This window comes from Nematolebias whitei, chromosome 23, assembly GCF_014905685.2.
Source record: "Nematolebias whitei isolate Nwh7 chromosome 23, NemWhi1, whole genome shotgun sequence".
NCBI classification, from domain to species: domain Eukaryota; kingdom Metazoa; phylum Chordata; class Actinopteri; order Cyprinodontiformes; family Rivulidae; genus Nematolebias; species Nematolebias whitei.
In genome coordinates, this window is record NC_056520.1 from 9,802,439 (window position 1) to 9,822,099 (window position 19,661).

Sequence of the window (19,661 nt, forward strand, 5' to 3'; positions counted from 1 at the left end):
TATATATACACAGATGTGTATACATGTACATCTGTATATACAGATGATGTACATACAGATGTGTATACATGTACATCTGTATATACAGATGATGTACATATATACTGTATATAGATGTACGTATATATACAGATGTACAAGTATACAGATGTGTTTAATATCACTTTAAAGACCCCCACGACGAGGTTTTCCACCCCATTGTGAGCCAGTACAGCCCTCAGGTATAAACAGAGTGGGTAATGGGAGTTAATGGTGGTACTGGGGGTTCAAACGGTACCTTACCAGTCACGGTTTCAGGGGGAGCTGCTGGGCCCGCGGCAGCTGTCGCCATGTTGGTGAAGCCTCCGACCCTCGAAGCATCTGCGAGGAGCACGAACACCGGGAGCCGAGGCTGAAGGTTCCGCTTCAGCGGCGGTAGCAGCCACCCTTCACCCCCCCACTCCTCCCACCTAATCCTCCTCCTCCTCCTGGAAACCGGTTGCCACCAAACGAACCGAACCCGGAGCTCCTGAAACCGCCCCAGGAGAGCTTCACCTTCAAGATGTGAGGTGGTTCCCGCCTAGAGCGCGACGACCATTTTTGACAAGACGTGGTGTTGTAAACAAAAACGACTTGTGGGGGAAACGCGTCTGGGCGTGTCTTCACCAGATGTGCTCCTTATCCAAAAATAGACCCGGGGGGGTTATTTTACCCCCCTCCTGTCACCTCAACAGGTGTTCGAAACCGCAGTAAATGTCCGTTTGAGAAATTATAAACAAATTTAAAATTAAAAAGGGCCAGCACGTCGATTAAATTCCCCCCTGCAGCTTGTTTTGTTTGTCACGACTAGATGCCCCCCTCCCTCCTTTATTTTAATTGTTTATTGTTAATTTGGCTCCACTGTTAAGGCTACAACCTTAAAAAAAAACACACATATATATATATATGTATTTCGTTTTAAGCGCGGTTAAATCCGGTTTCATCGACTGTGTATGCTTATCGCGCGCGCAATTAGCGGAGGAATATCGGAGGAAAATAAAATGAAGACCAAATTGAACACAACACCTCTGACGTTACACGGTGTTTCTCCGCTTTTTTTTGTTTTTAAACGTCTTCTCGGGGTTCAAATGAAGTAAAAGCTCGGTATATCTGAAAATAAATCCAGTGTCAGAGTCGAAAATAATAATTTATGAGTACTTACCACCATTACGGTGCCCAGCAGGTGGGGACCCTGAAGGTAGAGCCCATTTCCAAATAAATAATCCTGTTTTTTTTTTTCCCCAACAAGATGGCGAGTCAATTAGAGATGTAAACAGTCCACCTTTAAAAATAAATCCTGTTTGGGTGAATGGATGATCATTAAGAGCTCCTTTGATTTATTTTATTATTTTATTTTTTTTAGCCGTCCCTTGTTGCGTTTGGAGAAATCATTCCGCGCTTCCGGTTGGTGGCAGAGTGTCACAAGATGGGCCGAACCGAGACCAGCTGGAGAAAACACCAGTCACTTCTCAGAGGTGGAGCACAAGTCAGTCTGCTGAAATTATTTTGTTTTCAGCACTTCATTCCCTCTTTAAAAAAATAAAAATAAAAAAAATACATATTTGCAAATTAATTATAGAATAAATGTCACGTGATGCCATCTTACTTTAATTATCCAACACAATAACATGTTGCTTTGGTATATTTTAAAGGTCAGAGTTGAGCTTAACATCTATTTGTCATCATAGATTTGTTCTTGTTTATGAATAATACAATTTGGGCTTAAATGGAGGTGAGAAAGTGGCTCTCAGGCACGTGCGTGGTCACGTGCGGATCATAGCGCTTCACCTGCGCGGTGTTGTCTGGTGAATTGTCGCCCCCTGCCGGCTAAAATGTTGAATTACATTAAACTTTATTATGTAAAGGAGAATTTGTAGGATCTAAATATTTAAGAATGCGCAATCATGTAAATATAACCTTTTCATTTAAAGTTTTTTTTGTGTGGGTTTAGGATAAGGCAGGACAAAAGAGAAGTGCAGATTGTTTTATTTATTCATTCATTTAAAAGAAACAAAAGTAACAAAACAAATTCATCACACACAAAAAAAAAATAGATTGAGTGAAAAGGGTGCAGAAAGAAGAAAAAATATTCTTATAATATCTGCCCCTTATTAAAAAAAAAATAATACAAACAACAACTCAGGCTTGAACAATCCCCAATTTTAACTTAATCGTCTTTTTAAACAAATAAATCGTTTTGGAATTTTTTTATGAAGACAATTCCACAATCCTGTTCTCTGAATTACAACGCAGCTCCTTCACACTAGTTCTAAATGGAGGTTTTACAAACATTTCCATTCCCTTAAGGTTTTAATGACTCTCTTTTTTTTAATAGATTATAATTGAATATTTGGGGGTAATATTTTATGAGCTTTATACATGACTTGTAAAATACTATATTCAACCAAATCATAAAATTTTAATAATTTCAAATGATGTAATAATACATTTGTTGGGTGACCATAGCACTTCCTATTAATAATTCTTATAGCTCTTTTTTGTAAAATAAAAATAAGATTTATAATTGTTTTGCATGCTTTTCCCCAAACTTCAATACAATAGATTAAATATGGAACAATCATTACATTATACAATATATACAAAGCTTTGTCATTCAAATACTCTTTTACTTTACACAGTAATGTAACTGATTTTGATATTTTTATTAGATTATTTACATGAGATTTCCACGTTAGCTTCTCATCAATAACACCCCAACATTTTATTCCATTACCTCTATGAATTTCAATACTGTCGGTTTTAAATGAGACTTCGATAATTTTCTTTCTATTACTAAATATGTGGTTTGTTTTTTTCCAAATTTAATGATAACTTATTAAGTTGGAACCAAGTTTGTATTTTTACGAATTCTGCCTGTATCATCTCTAACATCCGTTCACTCGAACAAAAAGAATGTGGTATCACCTGCAAATAAAACGCACTTCAAAAGCCCTGACGCATCAACCAGATCGTTCATGTACAAAATAAATAACTTTGGCTGTGAGCAGGAAGGATCTCTTGTAAAGGTCTGTCTCGCAGTGGATCCGAAGAAACTGGCCACAGATGCTGTCCGATCCGTCTATCCAGACTCGGCTGGTCTCTCGGTTCCCCCGGGCTGCAGGACCGCCCGAATGCTTGGCAGAACTCCTCCCAGAGCGGTGGCCACTCCTTCCAGCAGCCTGCCGAGCTCCTCGTCGCTGCGGACGGACAGCTACAGGTGTCTCGAGACGATCCTAGCCCTTCTGCTGTCACGAGCTACATTTCTTGCCAGTTCCAGGATCTCCTTTAGGCGATCTTAGGATCAGAGTGGTCAGGCACTCGAGCACAGCCGGCAGGTAGATGGGAATGCGTCCATGGCACCTCCTTTTCAACTCGTTTTGAGATTTGGGGCTGAAGTTGAGATAGTATTTGAGCTTTTGAGATGTTAATCAGCTGCTCCCGGTTGTAAAAAAAAAAAAAAAAAAAAAAGCATTGTTGTTATGGTTACGCATCATGTCCAAAAGTAAAAACGTACAAACATAAATATGTATTGATCAATACAAAGTTATTTTTTATGTCTACGAGGTTCTATTAATCCTAAATAGCTAGTGGAAATTAAACATGCACACCAAACAAAAGCTTGGGACTCAAGATAAAACTGTCTGACCAAAGGGGCCAGTGGTGGTGGTGGGGGGAATCCCCTCCCCCCAGCCCCCCTTTGGTGGCTAGTAAGCTTACAGTCAACATTAGGTAACAGTCAATTATAGGTAAGAATACTGACGCGTGTAGAACTGAGTCGGGTTGAATTGGAGCGAAGCGAGTCATGCTGAGTGGACAGTGTAAAAACAACACAAGAGAGCTGCGCAGGAAACACGTTTAACTGAGCGCAACGCTGCAGCGAGTGGGCCAGACTTCCTTTAGAACAACGTGACCGATCAAGCCACACTTTTACCCCAAGGTCATTGAAGGTGGTGTCAGAGTGTGGGATGGATCTGTGGCTTCATTCGTTTGCCTCTTTAAGTAACAGACGCTTGAGAGTCGTACTGTTTGAACAGAATGTGAACACTGTTTTGGAAACAGGAACGAGGTTCCCTCGCTCGGTCTGTGTGAGCTGAGGCCGACCCACCCTTGGGCTGGGCGTACTCACACGGGCGCGAGGAGTTTCACTTCTCCATGAGACCATAACTGACTTCTTACACCGCCGGTTTTGTTTTTCTCGACTATCGTTTCAAATCTGAAGCTTTTCATCTTTCTGACAAAGTTTATTTCACTTGATCTTTAACTTTTTTTTTTTTTTTTGCCGTTTTAATGCAAGATGAAACGCTTTGAGTGGATTAACACGCTGCACAGATGGAGGAAAACGGGATGGATATGAAGATATAAGCATAACCTGATGCAAAGCTGTTATTTAGTGTCTTTATTAAAGGCACAAAAAAAAAAAGTCATATTAAAACTAAACCAAGCGGTAAATGTAAACCATAAAAAAGACTGACAGTAAAATAAAGCAAATCATGTCCAGCTGGGTTTATGTGGGACCGTTCGTACGGCGCACTCCAGATTTCAAGTTACGTCTATCCTCAGTGATCACATTTTGATCATCATCAGGTTTCATTAGAGGTAGAGTGATCAAATTCACAGTTTTGTTCAAACTCTGTGACGTCACAACTCCACTGTCCACACGTCACGGGCATGAATGTTATATTTGGTCTTTTAAATCAGTGGAGGTATATGTGAACATGTATTTTGTAATAATAATAGTAATTATTATTAAGGGTTTATTTGAACTGGTTTTCCTCGGTGAACTGGCTATACAAAATACATGTTCACATATACCTCCACTGATATTTGGTTAATCGTCTCTATAACTATAGTTCTTTTTTTGGTATCCATCAACTGGTTTCTGGTAAAACTCAGGCTGATGTCCGACCATTCTTCTTCTTGGCGTAATTGAGAGCGTTCATTTAAACTGGTTGGTTTCTTCAACGTTTAAACAGACACTTTTGGGAAGGCCTTCCAAAAAGCTCAATGTTAGCCTGTTTTACCCAATCAGAAACCAGTTCTGACGCGTGTTGAGGATCGTTGTCCTGTTGGAACGCTAAATATATGTCCATGTTTAAAGAGAAATCAAAGAATTTGAAAGTAGTTTTCATTAGTACTTTGTGGAATGCTACCGCCAACATACTTGAGTTGGTACAAACAGCTCAACCATTGGGGATTGCCTAAGGCAGCCACCTATTATTATCCACCTGACTAGGTTTTCTTAACTTTATACTTTACTGTTCTGTCAACGTTAATGCGACCTGAACTGCATCGTGTACCTCCACAAATGGTATGTCAAAGCAACCGGCTCGGCACCGTGATGCACGCTGTTACTTTTATTGGTGTTTTGAGTTACCATGGCAGTGTAATTTGCAAACGAAGATGCCATTTTTTGTTATTCATTTTTCATAGACTCTGCAAATCTAATATCCAAGATGGCCACCTGAGCTAAAAAGGAAAAATACTGTAAATCAGCCGTTTTTAGCGATATTAAACTGAAATTTGTTGTGGTAGTAGCTGGGACCAATAATAATAATAATAATAAGTAATTAATTTAAAAAAATTCAAGATGGCCACCAAAGCTCAATTTTAAAGGCTTTAACGCAACTATTTTTACATACAGAGATGAAATTTGGTGTGGTTATACCTGAGAATGTTCCCTATCACATACTGAATCCAAATCAAAAATCCAACATAGCCTCCATAGCTTAAAAAGAAAAAAAAAAGACTTTAACTCATTGATATTTTGCCATTTTAAGCTGAAATTTGGAGTAGTGGTAGCTGAAAGCGAACCCCAACACATATTCCTGTCAAATCAAGATTTTAAAACGGCTGCCACGTGGCAGTCCCCGTCACAGTTTCTACAGGAACTTTCTAGTTGTCTTGTCTAACCAATTAAACACTGTTCCAGATGAGTTTAAGCTTATCCATCAAGCTAAAGGTGTTGCTTTTGGAGCAGGACCTTCTTTCTGGGTACCCCAGATGATGTAAAAACTTGATAAAACTGTGGCACAGCAGTTTCCAATTCACAGCAGGGTTTTTTAGTTCTTGGGTTATTTCTGGACACCCAAAGCAATTTTCCAAGGGAGGCAGATGGATACGGATTAGTTCAATAAAAGCTGTCAAACAAATCATTTTTATGACGTTAAAGATAGTTAATTAGGCTCACTAGAAAGAGGTTCATTGTCTTTGTCAAGTTAAAAGTCAAACAAATTCTTCTGCGCCATTTATTAAAAACGGGGGTACCTTCAGAAAAAAAGACAATCAAATTTCAACCAATTTTTCAGAGGTGGCCATTGCCCCCGTCAGTCCCCCCTTGGTTGCGTCCTTGATCAAAAGATCCAAGTGAATGTTTGGTACTCTTTGTAATTGTTTTTAATTTGAAAAATATATCCTGCTTATTATAAACCATATAGAATAAAGAACGTTGTGTGTCTACAAATAAAAAAAGAAGAAACCAGTCTCGTCACCCATCTCATCACTGGTGTGGTGGAAAAAAGAACAACCTACAACCTTAACCGCTACTAAAAAAAGCATCAAAACTAAAACAAAGTGACCTCAAATTATTTCTTGTTTCTTTCACTTTATTGTTATTGATTACTGATTAGTTTATTTCTCGACACAGTGGTGCTACAGAGCAACAGACCGGGCGGTGGGACAGAACAGACTCCTTTCGGTTTCTAACGGTCGTCAGAAGAAGTTTATTATAAACTGGACAGTCGCGCAGTGATCGGTTTACTCCAGGCAGCTCCTGTTTAAGCCTGCTGCATCTTCAATGACAGCCTTAACAATGAGATTATAAGATTACCAAAGGTGTGGACATGTGTTTACCCACGCTGGATTTGAATAAAACGCCCACTTAGATGTTTAACTTTTCACTACAACAGCCTGACTTGCAGCTATTTGTCCAATTCTAGCATAATTAGTTAAAAAACATCTTAAAACAAACAAAGTTATAATAAAATCATAACAAAAATGCTTTCAAACTGAGCAAACAGAAGCACAGACGTGAATTTGTTTATAGACGAGCTCGGTGCTAATGCTAGCTAACCTGCTAAACAGTGTTGCTAGCTAACTAATACAACCGTACGCTAGCGTGCTAACAATGCTAACTTCTCAGTGTTCCTGCTTTAGGTTTAGCATGAACATGCTAACTGTTGCTAATAGTAGCATTTAGCCCCGTTAGCATTCTGTCACCTACAGCCTGGTTTTTAAACGGAATAGTAACTTGTTTTTACAAAGCACATCCAGTTTACTGAAGCTAAAAGGGGAATAAACTTGTTTTTAATCGTTCTAAAAATGCTAAACTAAAAAGTGGTGTGCGGAAATTCCCTTTTAATTCCCAACAAATGTCATCTGAGGGCACTGTACAAAAGCACATACAATACAAAATGCCAGTAAAGGAAGATCAATCATGGGGTATTCAAAGCTATCCCAGTTTTTTGATTGAGGAACAATATTCTGAATTTGTTCCACTATAATTAGACAGTTCTTCACAGACTGGTGAACCTCGACCCATCTTTACTTCTATGAGAGTCAGCCTCTCTAAATGCTCTTTTTATACGCAGTCCTTCTATCTGTTGACAAATGATGTACCGTATTTTCCGGCATATAAGTCGCAGTTTTTCACCATTCTTTTGTACGCTTTTAGTGCGGAGAACTTATGAAAAAAATTGCGGACTTGAATTTACCAGATTTAAATTTTGCAGAAGCTATTTCTGCTATATGTATTCAAAGTTGGCGAAAACGCTATTCCGGTAAACAGAACGTTAGTTCCGCTATTAGTGGATTAGCAGAACCGTGCCCACCACTGATAATGTGTACCGTATTTTTCGCTGTATAAGTCACAATTTTTTGCATAAATTAGCATGCCTGCGACTTATACGGCGAAGTGACGCATTTATGTTTTTTTCCCATATTTATAACCCATTTTTTGGCTGAGATCTGACGATTTCGTTCGTTCTGACATGTAAAATATTGAACACTACCATTTTCAGCCACTAGAGGGCCCTCAACTAGTATGGCAAGCCAAGTGTCTCAATAATAGGTAAAAGTGGCTATTAATGAGACACTTGGCTTGCCATACAAAGCCACCTTCTTCTTACTTGCATTTATTAAGGAAAAGTTAGACTGAGACACACTTTTGCTAAAATTTCGAGGAAACAAATAATTGTTTTTAAGTGTTAATTTGTTAAATTCTTGTTAAAGTCCTCCCATGCACGCTCCTGTGGCCGCCATTTGGCAGCCAATAGATTTTTGGCACAACACCGGCCCGCATTTCCGGGTGGCCTGTGGTGACGCATATTATATCCGACTTATACGGCAAAGCAACATATTTATGTATTTTTCCACTTTATTAGACATTTTTGGACTGATGCGACTTATATGCTGGTATGACGTGTACGGTAGAAAATACGGTAATTAAGTGCAAAATACTCCTCCGGTTTATTCATATTTAGTTTCGCACCCTTTTGTTGCCGTGTCTTCGATTTTGAGACTTTGCTGTCAAAAAAAAAATTTTTATATTTTCCGAAAAATGGTACACTTTTTTTTAGTTCAAACATTTGATGTGCTTACTACGTTCCATTGCGAATAAAATATTGGTTTACGAGATTTGGAATTGGTTGGATTTTTAAATTTATTCACATTGGACCCAAATTATTCAGATTTGGGTCGTAAATGTATTTAGTTTTTTTTATGCGAGCATGAAGCAGCTTTCTTTTGTAACGACGACCAGTACCTATCTTTACTACGCAGTGTTCCAGACACAGATCAGCAACAGTTTACCTCGATCCTACAGAGAGGATCATTAGCTTATGAAGATTAGAGGCCCGTACAACCGCAGTAGTTTGTGCTTTTAACATTCATGTGGTTGAAAGGAACAGCTTTTATTCTTCAGACTAGTTTTCCAGGTTTAGGCCCGTGCAGATGCCCCTCACCACCCATAGGGCACTCGTGCACCACTGAGACATGCAGAGAGGAGTGCCGTCATGCGAGTGTGAGCCTGTAGGCGAGGCGGACTCGTCTGCTAAACAGGGATTACAAGGAAGCAGAATTCCTTCCTGCTCCCTGTACCACTCTCCTGCTGCCACTTCGTACCTCAACACTGGACGAGCATGGGGGCCGTCTACGGACACGGGTAAGTTGAAAACGCCGCGGGTACATCAACATAGCTGTTTCTAAATGTGGTGACATGAAGAGACTTTTAAGAGCTTTAATCCCTGTTACTCAAGAAAGAGTAAGCTTATCTGAACGCTGGAACAATATGGCTAAGGACAAGTCTGAGTCTGTCTGTTAGCAAAATACCTCATTAACCACTTGACAAATATTATTGAAAGTTACAAGGTGTAATTAGTGATGCACGTACCATACCAGCTTAATTTATAGAGCACTTTAAACACTCATAGGACCAAAGTGTTGTACATATAATAATAATAAAAGGATTGTACAATCAGATAATAAAGAGCAATTAAAATAATTAAACGTCAACATTACAGGTGGTGTCAAAGGCCAGGGATCTACAACTACAACTGATTTACTTTAAATTCAATTCAGTTTATTTGTATAGTGCCAAATCACAACAGACGTTATCTCAAGGCACTGAACAGAGACGTTCACATATAAATGAATCATAAAGTCAATTAGTAAAAGTTATTTAACTAAGGAATTCATTCAACCATTATTTATACAGGTAGTCCCATTGAGCCTCATTTACAAGAGAGACCTGTTTAGAGGCCAACATGATTGAAAATGGCTGCCACAACAACTAAACTTAAAAACACAAAAATGGCTAAAACTCTAAAGTTACCATATTCACAAAAACAAACAAGCAAACAACAACAAAAAAATTGCTGCAGAGATGAATCGGGCCTCTGAATTTTGGTCAAAACTCACCAAAAAACTAGTAGAATCAGAAAAGTCGAGTCTCTGATCTTAATTAAAGACTCTCTGGAACAGCTGCTGACTCAAACAAGTCTCGAATTCGGTTTAAAGGCATCTCAGAAACTATAAACTCAGGTGAATCGAATCTCCGAGTCATGTTAAAGACTCGCCAAAAGTGTTGACTCAGGTCCGTGATTAGGTTAAAAACTCACCCAAAATATACATTTTACATAAATTGACATTTTGGTTACTTTATATATATAATTTCCAAATTTTTTTTATTTTATTTTATTTATTTATTTTGTGGGTGGTACATGAGCGATTCAAATGAACCAAATCACTTTAGTCGAATCTATAAAAAATGAACCGAAATTTCCAGCTCAGGTATTGCACTAGTGCGCATGCGCCACAGTTGAACCGTACGGTGGCACGCGCATCCTGATGAGCAGCTGTTTGTTTGAGGATGACACGCGCTGCTGAGCTCCTAGCTTAAAACGCCCGGAGGCTGTTGGCTAACAGCAAATAACCGTTTGACGAAGCTGCCTCTGGAAAATCGTCCGAGTCCATTTGAAAGTTTTTTTTTTTAACAACTTGTCGGTGAGTTCTGTCATCTTTTAGAGAGAGAGAAAGAAAAAAAACGCCAAAATATAATTTCCTGCTCTGTTTAACATTTGAGGCGCTTAATCTGAGGTAAAATTAGCGTTAAAACGAACCAAAAAGTGTTTTATTAGTAGTTTTTCTATGTTAAGGTGGTAAATTCTGCTACAAATCTGTAATATTTAAGAGTTTAATACATTCAGGGGAAAGTATTTTGTTGTGGGATTACAGGATTATTAGAAAAAGGCTTCGTGTTCAGAATAATTTCTGTAAATTGCTAAATCTAAATACGACTTTACATATTTATAATTTCTGCTTTTAAATCAGAGCATATTCACAGGTTTGCAAACTAACGTTTAACCACTTTAATATTGCTTAAAGAGAGGACTTCACTCTTAAGTCGCACGTTTTTATGCTTTAGTACAATTATAATAAAGTGGTTCCCAACATTGTAACTTGAGGAACACCGTCCTGCATATTTTAGTTGTTTCTCTGCTTTAACGCACACAGTGATTTAATTACTTCAAAATTCTGCAGAAGCCTGTTAATCACCAGTTCATTCAAATCAGGTGTGTTGGAGCAGAGAAGCAACTAAACCATGCTGGATGGTGTTCCTCAAGGACCAGGGTTGGGAAACCCTGAGTTGATGAACGCTGGGGTGGTGACTTCATAGCTTTGGAAGGTTTGGTTAGTTGGCAACTTTTGAATTAATTGGAGGCACATTGTACATTTTCATTGTGTGGCATCATGGGGGGGAGAATCAGCTGAGATATCAGGAAGAGAATCGTTTTTTGTTCATGTTTGGGTTTAATTTCCAGATGCCTGAAGGTAGTGATGGAAAATTGAGTCCATATGAAGCAACTGTGTTAATGATTCAGTTCAAACCATTTCATGCCATAAAGTATGGCTCCATCTGCTGGTCAATCTTTAACACTGCAGCTGGATGAAATATAAGATTTCTAAAGTTTTCTTTGAATTCTGACTTTAATCTCAGAGTTTCAATATTAAGTAAAGTCAGAATAATAAAAAAAAAATGCTCATGCAACTAGGGACTGAATGGGATTGGAGGTGGTTCAAATATTATTATTATTATTATTATTATTTTTATTATTATTATTAATAAATTAAACAATCATTACAACAGGGTTGGGTTTCTGTATCTTTGTTCCCACCTGTCCCACTTTGAAGACCCTTTCACGTAGCACCTTCTTATGCAACCCGGACGTGATGTAACGAGGCGCAAAATACTAAAAGTTTGATGCTCGTTCACTCTGTGGCGATCCCTGCAGAAGGGAGCAGCGGAAAGAAAAAGTTACTCATCTGTGTTTCATCCATTTTTACTGTCATGAATGAGTATTGGTAGAAAATCCTTTTTCTCGTGAGGTTTACCTGACGTTTGGTACAACACCAGATCCTGGGTGGCCTCCTGATTGACCTTGATGACCTCTGAAATGGAGGAGCACGTGAATCCTCTGGAGAGGGATCACTCCCTGTGTGTGGTTCTCCCTGAGGGACTGAAGAAGAACATCACAGTGCACGGAAGGTATTTTACTCGACGTTCTGGTTGCGTTCTAGAAGACTTGAAACGTAAATAGAGTAGTTCTTCACTTATTGTGGGAGTTGCGTTCCAGACACGCCAGCAATAGGTGAAAATCCACAGAGTAGGGATGCTATATTTGTTTTAGTATTTATGTAGATATTTTAAGGCTTTATGAACTCTTGCAATGTTCTAAACGCTCTAAAACAGCACAGCGAACGAGAGCAAACAGACTGATGCTACGGTTACTGAGCCAATCCTGGTGTCGTGCCAAAAAGTGATGGGCCGCAGGAGCGCGCCCGAAAGGACTCGCTGTTTCAGTTCTTCAAAATTTAACAAGATTAACACCCAAAGCCAATTATTTGTTTGCTCGAGATTATAGCAAAGGTGAGTCTCCGTTTACCGTATTTTCCAGCGGATAAGTCTGTCCGGAGTATAAGTCGCATCAGTCAAAGCATCATGAAGAGGGGACTAAACATAAGTTGCTTCGGCGTATAAGTCACGTTTTATTATGCGTCACCGCTGACCTCTGGGAAACGTGGGCCGGTGTCGTGCCGAAAATCGATTGGCTGCGGGAGCGCGAACGTGAGGACTCGCTGTTGCAGTTCTTCAAAATTTAACAAGATTAACATTAACAAACAATTATTTGTTTGCTTGACATTTTAGGGCCCCAGGGGTGGATGAGATTCGCCCTGAGTTCCTTAAGGCTCTGGATGTTGTAGGGTTGTGTCGTCTTACACGACTCTGCAATATTGCGTGGGCATCGGGGGAAGTTCCCTGGATTGGCAGACCGGGGTGGTGGCCCCCCTATTCAAAAAGGGGGACCATAGAGTGTGTTCCAACTACGGAGGATCACGCTCTTAAGCCTCCCTGGTAAGGTCTATTCAGGGGTTCTGGAGAGGAGGGTCCATCGGATAGTCGAACCTCTGATTCAGGAGGAGCAGTGCGGTTTTCGTCCTGGTCGTGGAACACTGGACCAGTTCTACACTCTCAGCAGGGTCCTGGAGGGTGCGTGGGAATTTGCCCAACCGGTCTACATGTGCTTTGTGGACTTGGAGAAGGCGTTGAACTGCGTCCCTCGGGGAACCCTGTGGGGGGTACTCTGGGAGTATAGGGTACCAGGCCCTTTGATACGGGCTGTTAGGTCCCTGTATGACTGGTGTCAGAGCCTGGTCTGCATTGCCAGCAGTAAGTCGGGCTCGTTCCCGGTGAGTGTTGGACTTCTCCAAGGTTGCCCTTTGTCACCGATTCTGTTCGTAACTTTTATGGACAGAATTTCTAGGTGCAGCCAAGGTGTTGAGGGGATCCGTTTTGGTGGCCTTAGGATCGTGTCTCTGCTTTTTGCAGATGATGTGGTCCTGTTTGCTTCATCAGATCGTGATATAGATTTTTCGCTGGAGCGGTTCGCAGCAGAGTGCAACACAGCCGGGATGAAGATCAGTTCCTCCAAATCCGAGGCCATGGTCTTGAGCCGGTAAAGGGTAGAGTGCCCTCTCCGGGTTAGGGAGGAGGTCCTGCCCCAAGTGGAGGAGTTCAAGTATCTTGGGGTCTTGTTCACGAATGAGGGGAAAAATGGAGCGTGAGATCAATAGGCGGTTAGGTGCAGCGTCTGCAGTGAAGCGGGCGCTGTACAGGTCTGTCTTGGTGAAGAGAGAGCTGAGTTTGAGGGACTGTTTCTCGGCTGGTCTGGGAACGCCTCGAGATTCCCCCGGAGGAGCTGGCCCAAGTGGCTGGGGAGAGTGAAGTCTGGGCCTCCCTACTTAAGCTGGTACCCCCGTGACCCGACCCCGGATAAGCGGAAGAAAATGGATGGATGGATGGACATTTTAGCAAAGGTTTGTCTCAGTTTGACTTTTTTTTTCCTTTTTATAAATGCACTTTTAATGGTCAATGTTTGGCGGGGCGGGGGTGGCGGCGAAGGTAGCTGTACAGGAAAAACATACGGGGAAAAAAAAACCTTTTTATAGAAGTCACTTCAGCATATTTGTCACAGGACTGGCAAATCTATGCAAAAAAACGGACTTATACGCCAGAAAAGATGGTACTTTTTCCTTAATAAATGCACTAGTCGTCAAAAAAGCTCCTGTGGCGCCAATTGGTTTTTGACAGACCATCACTTTTTAGCATTCCACTGGGGGCAGACTGGCCATCAGGAGCACTGGGACACTTCCCGGTGGCCTGGCCCGCTTGGTGATCACCAAGGGGCTGGACCAAAGGCTCGCTTTAGGTCGTGCTTGATTATTTAAAATAAACAATCCATCGCTCACTCGGGCATCCGCCTCACTGAAGCTCCCTGAGCAATAGCAATGGGGAAAGACAGACCCCACCCTCCGCCCCCTCCTTTCTCTTTCTGAGGCTGTCGTCTCTGCTGTGACAGATGGCCTCAGTAAGAGAAAGGAGGGGGTGGAGGGTGGGTTCTGTCTTTCTCCATTGCCAGTTGTGTGTCGTGTACAATCATACATTGAAATCCCCTAAAAGAGTGAGACCGCGAAGTATTGAGGGACTACTGTACATGTATTTAACTGGATGACATTCTCTACTTAGTAAACCGGTCATGGACGTACTGGTGATGCTCTGCTCGAGTTACCATCTGAACCTTCCGGACTACACCATTGAGTTTCTTTCACCCAACAAGAACAACATCAGCTTCAAGCCCAACTCTCCCATTGGCTCGCTTGAAGCGGAGCAGATCGTGTTGAAGCCCAGAGGAGCCGAGGAAAAAACCAAGAAGCCATACATGCCTGAGGTGAGGGAGGGGGAGGAAAGAACATCAAGATGGGTGTAAGAATTTAGTAGAAAACCCATTTCTGTTTGCAGGCAACTGTACGTCTGCTGATCAACTACAATACGTCCCACAAGACGGTGGTACGAGTGAATCCCACTCTGCCGCTGGAGACGTTGCTGCCAGCCGTGTGTGACAAGTGCGACTTTAACGTCCAGACAACCGTCCTTCTGAGGGACTCCGAGTCCAACGAGCCGCTGGACTTGACCAAGAGCTTAAATGACCACGGACTGAGGGAGGTGTTCGCCGAAGACAAAGCGGCCAAGGACGCCACCGATTATCAGCTCAGGACAGCTGAAACAGGTCTGTTAAAGGAAACGCAATGGCTGAATAGTAGCTAAAGAAGCTGAAATTATCAGAATGAAGTGGAGAGAGCACAATTATGCCCAAGTAGACTGAAAGAAGCAGAAATGAGCACAAAAAAGTGATATCTGACAAAAGCAGACATTTGCAATAAAAAAAAACAGCTGAATAGTAGCTAAAGAAGCTTTAATTACCAGAAGGAAGTGGAGAGAGCACATTTTTGATTAATTAAGCTGAAAAAAGTCTTAAATGAGTGCAAAAAATGTAAAATTACCTGAAAAAGCTAAAATTGGCATGAAAACGGCAAAATAGTAGCTAAAGAAGCAGGAAGAATTTAATAACCAGAAGAGCACAATTGTACCCAGTTAGGATTAATGAAACAGAAATTGGCACCAAAACAGTAGAAATGATCTGAAAAAAGCAAAAATTCAAAAGAGAAACAGCTGAATAAAAGCTAAAAAAAAGCTGAAAGAAGCCAAAATGACCAGAATCAAGTGAGAGCACATTATTGATGAATTAGGCTGGAAAAAATTTAAATGAGTGCAAACGGTGTAAAATTAAAAATTTTAAATTAAAATAATCTAAAATTAAATTAATTAGAGGACGACATGAAGGCTGAATAAACTTCCACACAAAAAACAGAAACGCTGCGTCTGCTCTTTTTAAAATGTTTCTTCTGCTTCATTCTAACTAAATATAATTTGTTGGTTATTAATGTTCCTTTCAGCAGCTGTCACACCCACAGAAGTCCTCTCACGTCCACTGCAAGGTAACGCACACAGGTTCACGTGCACGTTGTTCTTTAGCTCTTTGCTGTCTACTGATGACTGAACGTTACAGATGTGCCAAAAAAGGCCAAGAAGCAAAAGAGCCGAGGCTTCTTCAGCATCTTCAGGAGGAGGAGGAAACCTGAAACTGTACGTCGAGCGCGCAGGACACACTTCTGGTTTTACCTGAATGTTCTTAACGGTACGAATGCACGTTTGGCTTGTGGCAGCACGGGACGGTGAGCGCGCCGTCGTCTCCGGGACTCTGCGAACGAGCGGGAGTCGGCGTGAATCCAGCGAGCGTTTCGTTTACGAACACCCTGCCTGCAGAAGTGCCCCAAAAGAGGCGAGCGCCCCCGCCGCCCGTCTCTCAGAGTGTCCCCAACAACCTGAGCAGCTGCCCCGTGGACGAAACACAGGTGAGGGCTGCTGGAGGAAGGTCTTGTCTTTTTGTTTCCACCAGGGCGTTGTAGACATGACGGCTGATGTACCGATGTCTCCTCACTAGGTGCCAAAGTCCATTTTAAATTACAGAAGATATTTAGCTCTGCACATGTTCCCACATGTCCCAATAAATGTGACCCGTGTTGGCTAAACGAGTCCTGATGAGTTGAGCCTGCAGTGCAAAACCTTCAAAATACTGATTATTTTCATTAAACTTTTATTTTTAGACGGGTTGACAGCTCCACAGAATCCTGATGACAAAAGGCTCAACTCCGGTGCTTTTCACTGACCCCTCCTTTTCTCTTTAAAATCTGTTTTAACGATCCAAAATCACATTTTTGGATCGTTAAAAGCAGCTAAGCTGAGAAGCTAAGCTACGAGCTAAGCTAACAGGCCGCCCTCGGGGAGGAAAAGCCTACGTCTTGTCGAAGCTCCAAAATTCACAGTTGAAAACCGTAAGTTGTTTTTGTCTGAAAAAAGAAGCTGAGAACTTTACTAATTTTTTTTAAATTGTTGTTGTTGTTGTTGTTGTTGTTGTTGTTGTTGTTGTTGTTGTTGTTGTTGTTAAAAGCTTTGTGTGACAAATGCTATGCTAAAGATCTCAAACCGCACCGAGCGTCCGCCATTTTGAGAGATGAAAAAAAGGAAGGAGGAACAGCCCATGTCACATCAAAGGGCCTCCCTCACATTTTTCTTAAGGACACGCTGCTCACTCCCTCACTATCCATCCTTCGGTTCAGTCTTATACTGCCATCCCATGGTCAAACAATGGTACTACACTCGAAACAAATTAACCAACACTTCTTAAATTTGACAATAATTACTATTGTCAAATTTTAAACAATAATATCGTTTATCGCAATAATTCCTGGGACAATCGCCCAGCAAAGTTTATCGTGACAGGCCTATTACGAATACTTTTTTTTTTTTTTTTTTTTTAATCAAGCATGCTAACTATGCTATATCAAGAAAAGTCCTGGAGAAAGTCTTAAATTTTCCATTTCTCTATGCGACCCTTTTGGTTGCTTTAAATATTTTTTAGATTTTCAGTCTGAGATGAAGTGAACGTCGAGCTGCTAGTCGACCCTCGCAAGTTGCGAGGTCACAGTTCACGTTCTGAATATTTCATAGATTTTTTCCTGAAAACGGATGTCCAATCCTTGTCCTCGAGGGCCACTGTACTGCACGTTTTACTTACTTTCCTGCTTCGACATGGGTTAAAAAGTACACATCAACAGGAGGCAACACCTGGAAAAAGTCCTGCTACTTTACACGGAGGGAGCAATACTAGTTTCGTTATGGCTTCAACTTCCAAGTTCCCTTTAGACGTCTAGTTTTTAAATCAATGTTGTGGACAAGAAGTGCAAGCTCGGCAGAAACGCTCCATTTAAACTGCAAAAACAGCCATCCTCCAGTAACGTGTTCCCCTTCTTGTTTTTTTTAGAAGTCAGCAGAAATCACTGTAAGGAGTACCAAAAGGAGGGCTCCGCCTCCTCCCTGTACAAACACACACGAGGAGCAGAGTGCACGAGCTGACGCTAAAGGTAAGATCTTTATCCAACTGTGATAAAAAAACGTATTCAGTGCCCAAATGAGTTTTTTCACAGCGTTCAAGTAGAAACCAAATGGACTTTAAGCACTAAATTAGTGTATCTGCAGAATCTTCACCGCCTCACTCGGCGCCTTGTGATGTCAGAGCTTCCCGTTGAAACGAAGACTAAAATGTCACTGCAGCTGGCCTCGAATTGAAGACGGAGCGGTTAAATCCAGCGTAGCTTATATCGGAGCGAACAGTTTAACCCTGTTCATGGCGATCAAAGTGACCCGCGCTCTTGTTCATGGAACATATTGGCTTCTGTTCTCAGATAAACCTCTCTTCTGTCCAAGCTGTCATTCCCCTGTATTAATCTATGCCCCCCCAGGAGGTCTGTGAAAGCAATCAATAAGAAGCAAGGCACACAGAAGCAGACTTTAAGTAACAGTATTTAGATTATTAGACTGCTAACGGTATGGGTTTGTGTACTGCTCCCATTAAAAGCCAACATCTCCACTCCATTGTTTTCTTTGAAAGCTAATAACGCGACACACTGCTGAGCTGGTAAAAACAACTCTCGGCCAAGATTTGATGGTCGGTAAACAAACTCCTCGTCTCCCCCTCGTAGACTGAAACTCGGGAAGCTGACATGACTTGAACCTTCAGAGGCCGGATAATCTTTATTGCTGAACATTCCAAAAATCTGTGACATCTTTATTTTTCTCCTTCCTGCACCGACTCTCTTGCCTGAAGGAAGTGATGGAGAGCTTCTGTTTTCAACCCCAAACAAGAAAGCTTTAACTTTTAAATGCATTAAGACCCATTTAGACAACATTGTTGAAGCGTTCTACAGTAGATAAAAAAATCTTCTACATTTTCTTTGAGCCAGTCTCTGTCCTCATTCCAACTACCTCCATGTCCTGTCTAACTGCACCCATATACAGTATCTCTTCTTTTTCCTGGCAAGACACATTTATTTATATTATAGCCAATTTTATACACATAACCCCTGACAGCTGCATCTCTAACATCCTTCTACAAATATATCCACTGTCCCTCCTCTGGACATGTCCAAACCATCTCAGTCTGGTCTCTCTAACTTTATCTCCCAGTTGTTCAACCTGTGCCGTACCTCTGATCATCTCATTCCTGATCTTATCCATCCTTCTCACTCCTAAGGAGAACCTCAACATCTTCATTTCTGCCACTTCCAGTTCTTTCTCCTGTCTTTTTACCCATGTTTCTGTCTCCAGACCATACAACATAGCTGGTCTCACCACTGTCTTGTAAACTTTTCCTTTGACCTGTACTGACACCTTTTTGTTACAAATCACTCTTGAAACTTTTCTCCATTCACTCCATCCTGCCTGGACAGTCTGCTCCAAGTACTTGGAAGTCCTTCACCTTTGTGGCCTATGCTCCATGTAGCCTCACCGGTCCACCTGCTTCCCTCCCATTCACACATTTTCTGTCCTGCTAGGGGACCGAGATGGGGTAGAGGTAGGGCAGCCGACTTGGGACCAGAAAGTCACGCTTGGACTTCCTGCCATTTGCGCACGTCATGGCATCCCTGAGCAAGACACCTTATCCATAATTGCTCCCCAGGCGCTTGCATAGCTGCCCACTGCTCTACCTGGGTGTATCTCATGCAGAGAACTTATTTCGTCATTGTATATTCCCATACAATGATGACAACACATAGCACTTATACTTTTGCTACGGCTGACTTTCATTCCTCTTCTTTCAAGTTCATACCTCTACCTCTCCAAGTTCTCTTCC

At 41.4% G+C, this 19,661-nt stretch overlaps 1 protein-coding gene and 2 long non-coding RNA genes across 3 annotated transcripts in view; 2 read left to right on the forward strand and 1 right to left on the reverse strand.

Annotated features, from left to right (window-relative positions):
• LOC119428911 (sodium channel protein type 2 subunit alpha) overlaps window positions 1-1,204 on the reverse strand; it is a 79,710-nt gene extending 78,506 nt beyond the window's left edge. Inside the window, exon 1 of the mRNA XM_037696608.1 lies at window positions 1,181-1,204. The gene's annotated coding sequence lies outside the window, so the exon portion shown is untranslated. The remainder of the gene's footprint in view (window positions 1-1,180) is intronic.
• A 7,911-nt stretch (window positions 1,205-9,115) lies between these two features.
• On the forward strand, window positions 9,116-14,644 carry LOC119428788. The gene is made up of 3 exons (XR_005187720.1): window positions 9,116-9,175; window positions 11,927-12,058; window positions 14,597-14,644. It is a non-coding gene; the product is annotated as an uncharacterized LOC119428788 (long non-coding RNA).
• Window positions 14,645-14,961: 317 nt separating this feature from the next.
• LOC119428789 lies at window positions 14,962-16,053 on the forward strand. Its single transcript, XR_005187721.1, has 3 exons — window positions 14,962-15,137; window positions 15,868-15,906; window positions 15,978-16,053. It is a non-coding gene; the product is annotated as an uncharacterized LOC119428789 (long non-coding RNA).
• The last annotated feature ends 3,608 nt before the right edge of the window (window positions 16,054-19,661 follow it).